We start from the raw sequence: 7,192 nt of genomic DNA, 5'->3' as shown, positions 1-7,192 counted from the left end.
GGAGATCATTCCCGGGGTGCCATGCGTCTGTGATGATGGAGGATGTTGTAGGAGATCATTACCGGGGTATGATGGGTCTGTGATGATGGAGGATGTTGGAAGAGATCATTACGGGGGTGCGATGTGTCTGTGATGATGGAGGATGCTGTCGGATATCATTATGGGGGTGCGATGGGTGAATGAAGATGGAGGATGTTGTAGGAGATCATTACCGGGGTGTGATGAGTCTGTGATGATGGAGGATGTTGTAGGAGATCATTATCGGGGTGTGATGGATCTGTGATGATGGAGGATGTTGTAGGAGGTCATTACCGGGGTGCGATGTGTCTGTGATGATGGAGGATGTTGTAGGAGATCATTCCCGGGGTGCGATGGGTCTGTGATGATGGAGGATGTTGTAGGAGATCATTACCGGGGTGTGATGGGTCTGTGATGATGGAGGATGTTGTAGGAGATCATTACTGGGGTGCGATGCGTCTCTGATGATAGAGGATGTTGTAGGTGATCATTCCGGGGCTGCGATGAATCTGTGATGATGGAGGATGACGTAGGAGATCATTACCGGGGTGTAATGGGTCTGTGATGATGGAGGATGTTGTAGGAGATCATTACGGGGGGTGCGATGGGTCTGTGATGTTGAAGGATGTTGTAGGAGATCATTCCCGGCGTGCGATAGGTCTGTGATTATGGAGGATGTTGTCGGAGATCATTACGGGGGTGCGATGGGCCTTTGATGATGGAGGATGTTGGAGGAGATCATTACGGGGGTGCTATGAGTCTCTGGTGATGGAGGATGTTTTTGGACATCATTACCGGGGTGCGATGGGTCTGTGATGATGGAGGATGTTGTTCGGAGATGATTACCGGGGTGCGATGCGTCCGTGATGATGGAGGACGTTGTAGGAGATCATTACCGGGATGTGATGGGTCTGTGATGATGGAGGATGTTGTCAGAGATCATTACCGGGGTGCGATGGTTCTGTGATGTTGGAGGATGCTGTAGGAGATCATTCCCGGGGTGCCATGCGTCTGTGATGATGGAGGATGTTGTAGGAGATCATTACCGGGGTATAATGGGTCTGTGATGATGGAGGATGTTGGAAGAGATCATTACGGGGGTGCGATGTGTCTGTGATGATGGAGGATGCTGTCGGATATCATTATGGGGGTGCGATGGGTGAATGAAGATGGAGGATGTTGTAGGAGATCATTACCGGGGTGTGATGAGTCTGTGATGATGGAGGATGTTGTAGGAGATCATTATCGGGGTGTGATGGATCTGTGATGATGGAGGATGTTGTAGGAGGTCATTACCGGGGTGCGATGTGTCTGTGATGATGGAGGATGTTGTAGGAGATCATTCCCGGGGTGCGATGGGTCTGTGATGATGGAGGATGTTGTAGGAGATCATTACCGGGGTGTGATGGGTCTGTGATGATGGAGGATGTTGTAGGAGATCATTACTGGGGTGCGATGCGTCTCTGATGATAGAGGATGTTGTAGGTGATCATTCCGGGGCTGCGATGAATCTGTGATGATGGAGGATGACGTAGGAGATCATTACCGGGGTGTAATGGGTCTGTGATGATGGAGGATGTTGTAGGAGATCATTACGGGGGGTGCGATGGGTCTGTGATGTTGAAGGATGTTGTAGGAGATCATTCCCGGCGTGCGATGGGTCTGTGATTATGGAGGATGTTGTCGGAGATCATTACGGGGGTGCGATGGGCCTTTGATGATGGAGGATGTTGGAGGAGATCATTACGGGGGTGCTATGAGTCTCTGGTGATGGAGGATGTTTTTGGACATCATTACCGGGTTGCGATGGGTCTGTGATGATGGAGGATGTTGTTCGGAGATGATTACCGGGGTGCGATGGGTCCGTGATGATGGAGGATGTTGTAGGAGATCATTACCGGGGTGTGATGGGTCTGTGATGATGGAGGATGTTGTCAGAGATCATTACCGCGTTTCGATGATTCTGTGATGATGGAGGATGTTGTAGGAGTACATTACCGCGTTTCGATGATTCTGTGATGATGGAGGATGTTGTAGGAGATCATTACCGGGGTGCGATGAATCTGTGATGATGGAGGATGTCGTAGGAGATCATTACCGGGGTGTGATAGGTCTGTGAGGATGGAGGATGTTTTAGGAGATCATTACCGGGGTGAGATGGGTCTGTGATGATGGAGTATGTTGTAGGAGATCATTTCCGGGGTGTGATGGGTCTGTGATGATGGGGGATGTTGTAGGAGATCATTACCGGGGTGTAATGGGTCTGTGATGATGGAGGATGTTGTAGGAGATCATTACGGGGGTGCGATGGCTCTGTGATGATGGAGGATGTTGTAGGAGATCATTCCCGGCATGCGATGGGTCTGTGATTATGGAGGATGTTGTCGGAGATCATTACGGGGGTGCGATGGGCCTTTGATGATGGATGATGTTGGAGGAGATCATTACGGGGGTGCTATGAGTCTGTGGTGATGGAGGATGTTGTAGGACATCATTACCGGGGTGCGATGGGCCTGTGATGATGGAGGATGTTGTTCGGAGATGATTACCGGGGTGCGATGGTTCTGTGATGTTGGAGGATGCTGTAGGAGATCATTACCGGGGTGTGATGGGTTAGTGATGATGGAGGATGTTGTAGGAGATCATTACCGCGGTTCGATGATTCTGTGATGATGGAGGATGTTGTAGGAGATCATTATCGGGGTGTGATGGGTCTGTGATGATGGAGGATGTTGTAGGAGATCATTACCGGGCTGTGATGGGTCTGTGATGATGGAGGATGTTGTAGGAGATCATTACCGGGGTGTGATGGGTCTGTGATGTTGGAGGATGTTGTAGGAGATCATTACCGTGGTGAGATGAGTCTGTGATGATGGAGGATGTTGTAGGAGATCATTACCGGGGTGTGATGGGTCTGTGATGATGGAGGATGTTGTCAGATATCATTACGGGGGTGAGATGGGTTTGTGATGTTGGAGGATGTTGTAGGAGATCATTACCGGGGTGTGATAGGTCTGTGAAGATGGAGAATGTTGTAGATCATTACCGGGGTGTGATGGGTCTGTGATGATGGAGGATGTTGTAGGAGATCATTACCGGGGTGCGATGGGTCTGTGATGATGGAGGATGTTGTAGGAGATCGTTACTGGGGTGCGATGAGTCTGTGATGATGGAGGGTGTTGTAGGAGATCATTACCGGGGTGCGATGGGTCTGTGATGATGGAGGATGTTGTGGGAGATTATTTCCGGGGTGTGATGGGTCTGTGATGATGGAGGATGTTGTAGGAGATCATTCCCAGGGTGCGATGGGTCTGTGATGATGGAGGATGTTGTAGGAGATTATTTCCGGGGTGTGATGGGTCTGTGATGATGGAGGATGTTGTAGGAGATCATTCCCAGGGTGCGATGGGTCTGTGATGATGGAGGATGTTGTGGGAGATCATTCCCGGGGTGCGATGGGTCTGTGATGATGGAGGATGTTGTAGGAGATCATTCCTGGGGTGCGATGGGTCTGTGATGATGGAGGATGTTGTCGGAGATCATTCCCGGGGTGTGATGGGTCTGTGATGATGGAGAATGTTGTCGGAGATCATTCCCGGGGTGCGATGTGTCTGTGATGGTGAAGGATGTTGTCGGAGATCATTCCCGGGGTGCGATGTGTCTGTGATGGTGAAGGATGTTGTCGGAGATCATTACCGGGGTGCGATGGGTCTGTGATGATGGAGGCTGCTTTTCTGTGGCAGTGAGCCATGTGAATGGAGTCCATGGATGGAAGGTTGGGTTCTGTGACGGTCTGGGCTATGGACACCACCTTCTGTAGTTTCTTACTGTCCTGAGTAGAGCAGTTGCCGTCCCAGGCCGTTACGTACCCGGACAGTTTGCTTTCACTGGTGCATCTGGCACCTCATGGACACAGCAAATTACCTGGGCTGCCTGAGGATGAAGAGACATTGTTGAGCCATCTTAACCATTGCATCTACATGGGAATTCCAGGTCAGTTTGCTGGTTATTGTCACTCCGAGGAATTTGATGCTCTCCACCCTCTCACCCTCAGTTCTGTTCATGTAGATGGGGACCAGTTCTCGTCCTTTCTTTCTGAAGTCGATGATCGGTTCTTGATTTTTGTCGATGTTGAGAGACAGATAGAGGGTTTGGTGAAATGGCGCAATGGAAACAATTTCCTTTCTGTATTTTGACTTGTCTTTGTTCGATAGCCATCCTACTACGGTGGTGCTGTCAGCAAACTTGTGGATGGCATTCTTTCGGAATTTGGCAACACAGCCATGGATGAACAGGGAGTACAGCAGGGGGCTGAGGACACAATCTTGGGGGTGTCCAGTGTTGAGTGTTATTGTGGAGGAAGTGCAGTTACCTATCCTCAGTGGTTGTGGTCTGTGAGTCAGGAAGCCGAGGATCTAGTTGCAGAGGGCAGAGCTGAGACCAAGGTCATGGAGTTTTGAGATCAGTCTGGAGGGGATAATGGTGTTGAAGGTGGAATAAGCAGGAGTATGACATAGGTATCTTTATTGTCCAGATGTTAATGACCAGTTGGCTGAGTGATAGGAAACAGAGTCTAATGGTCAAAGGGAATTTGAAAGTTCATCGTGGAGATCCACCACGGGTCAGTATTGAATCCCTTGCTTCTCCTGATATATATAAATGATCCAAATCTTAATGCACAGCAGGCAATTTCAAACTTTGCAGATGACAGCAGAAGATGACAGAAAAACTGAAGAATTCTAAACAGTGAGGAGGACAGTGGGGAACTACAGAAGGACACAGGCAAGTTGGTGGAATGGACAGGTAGGTGGAAGGTGAGGATCAATGCAGAGAAGTGCGAAGTGATAACAAGGTGTGTAGCTTGAGGAACACATCAGGCCAGGCAGCATCAGAGGAACAGGGAAGCTGACGTTTCGGGTCTGGACCCTTATTCAGAAAATTTCTGAATTTTCAAAATTTCTGAAGAAGTGTCCATACGCAAAACATCAGCTTTCCTGCTCCTCGCCTGGCCTGCTGTGTTCATCTGTGTGCAATTCAGTTAGTTTTTAATAATTAACATGCGTGTCTCAATGAAGTAGGTAGTACATTAAATTATACTTTGTTTAATTGTTTTTGTGGTCAGGGTCACTGCACTCAAAATGTTAATCCTGATTCTCTCTCCATGGATGCTGCCAGACCTATTTAGTTTCTCCAGCAATTTCTGTTTCTGTTTCAGATTTCCAACATCTGCAGTTCTTTTGTTTTATTTTAGGATTTATTTTGTTTTCTGTTATCAACCAATTCTCTATCCATTGCTGTACATTATCCCCAATCCCATGAACTTTAATTTTATACATTGATCTCTTAAGTGGGGCTTTATCGAACATATTCTGAAAGTCCAAATAAATGTGTCTACTGGCTCTCCCTGATCAACTCTGCTAGTTACATTCCTGAATCCATTGTTGCCCCCTTTCCTTTGGTCTGGCCAGTAGCTAGCTAATTTCTAGCACTGAGTCAGACAGTTCTTCTACCTGCAACACAGGGGTGATTGAGGATCACTTCACCTACAAATACTCAAACCCAGGCTTGAGCACACAGGTACCTTATCCCACAAACACATTCCAGGCCAGTTGAAAGCAATTTTTAAAAAAATTGCTGTCCTTTATCCTTCAATGGGAAATCACAAAATGTTCACACAATTTGGGACATAATTTGCAGATTAGTGAAGATGGCACACTGTGCTGCTACTAGGCTTCACTAATGGAGGGAGTGGGTACCTGGGGATGTAGTGCCAATCAAGCATGCTGCTTTGTGTTGGATGGTGTCGAGATTCTTGTGTATTGTCAGGTCTGTACCCATCCAGGGCAAGTGGGGATCTGCAAGATTCACTGCGGAAATTCACCAAAGTTCCTCAAACAACACCTTCCAAACCCACGACCACTTCCATCCAGAAGGACGAGGGCAGCAGATGCATGGCAACATCTCCAAGTTCGCCTCCAAGCCACTCACTGACTTGGAAATATATCATCATTCCTGCAGAGTCGCTGGGTCAAAATCTTGGAATTCCCTCCCTACATCACATGGGTTACAACAGTTCAAGGCGGTAGCATGGGGAAGCTCTGTACCCCTATTTGAGCACCTGACAAAGACAGAATATCATGGGATTCCTTTGTTCACAGCATTTTGATGGGAGATGCTGAGGTGTGGTGATCCTATCACTGTAGATGGCCTGCTTTATGAAAGCGCAGTGAGAGGGCCAGGCCAGGATCTGCAGTTTGTTAGGGTTAATCCCGCTTGCACACTGCGCCAGTGGGAGATGCTGTACTTTCTGTGCTTGCCCTTGTTTTATCACAACGTTACAGTCTTTAGCTTACACCTGTCCTGAGGATATCACACTGCACTATCCCTCCAGCTGACCCACAGCTGTTTGTACAGAAGCTTCAGGAGTTTCAAAGAAAATATGAAGAGGGTTCCTGATCATTGTCATGCTGCTGTTTGTGGGACCTTGCTGTGCACTTTCATCTATTCCATCATAGCAACAACTACATTTCACACTGGGCTTTGTTGTATCATGAGAAGGTGCTATAGAGATACAGATCTTTCTTTCCACTGAGACGCTGCAGTGTCAGCAAGGGGACTGACTCAGGGTCTATACAATCTGGGAAGGAGAATAAGTAATGGAGAGAGTTCAGGACCAGGCTGATTGAATATTTTAGCAATGGGTTAGCTCCCTAATGGGTCAGCTGGTTTGCAATGCAGGGTAACACCGATTGCAGAGGTCCAATTTCTGTCCTGGTGCAGGTTCCTGTGTAGCCCTGAGGAGTAGGGACATCAGGGTACTCTCACTATCAGATCTCTCTTTCTCTGTTTGTCCAATGAGGGAGCAGTTGAAACTGCAGAAACTTTTATTCAAACCTTTATAGCTTTAAGATGTCCAAGCACAGAAGAAGTGCTGAATCATGCAATCCAGTTGAAAGCTTTGAAAATTATTTTATTTTTATATAAACTTTTTTTTAAGTGAAATACAGAAAATGATTTGCTACAGGTGTAATGATACAATGTACCTGTAAATCTCTGAGTGCGGTTTTATTTTCTCATCTAACTCAAATCATTCTACAATCAATTTATACACCAATAGAAGACTGAAAAAGATTGTCATCTGTGTTCTTCATACACCTCTATAAATAGGAATCCA

Source organism: Stegostoma tigrinum, chromosome 8 (assembly GCF_030684315.1).
Source record: "Stegostoma tigrinum isolate sSteTig4 chromosome 8, sSteTig4.hap1, whole genome shotgun sequence".
NCBI lineage: Eukaryota > Metazoa > Chordata > Chondrichthyes > Orectolobiformes > Stegostomatidae > Stegostoma > Stegostoma tigrinum.
This window is presented reverse-complemented; position numbering follows the sequence as displayed.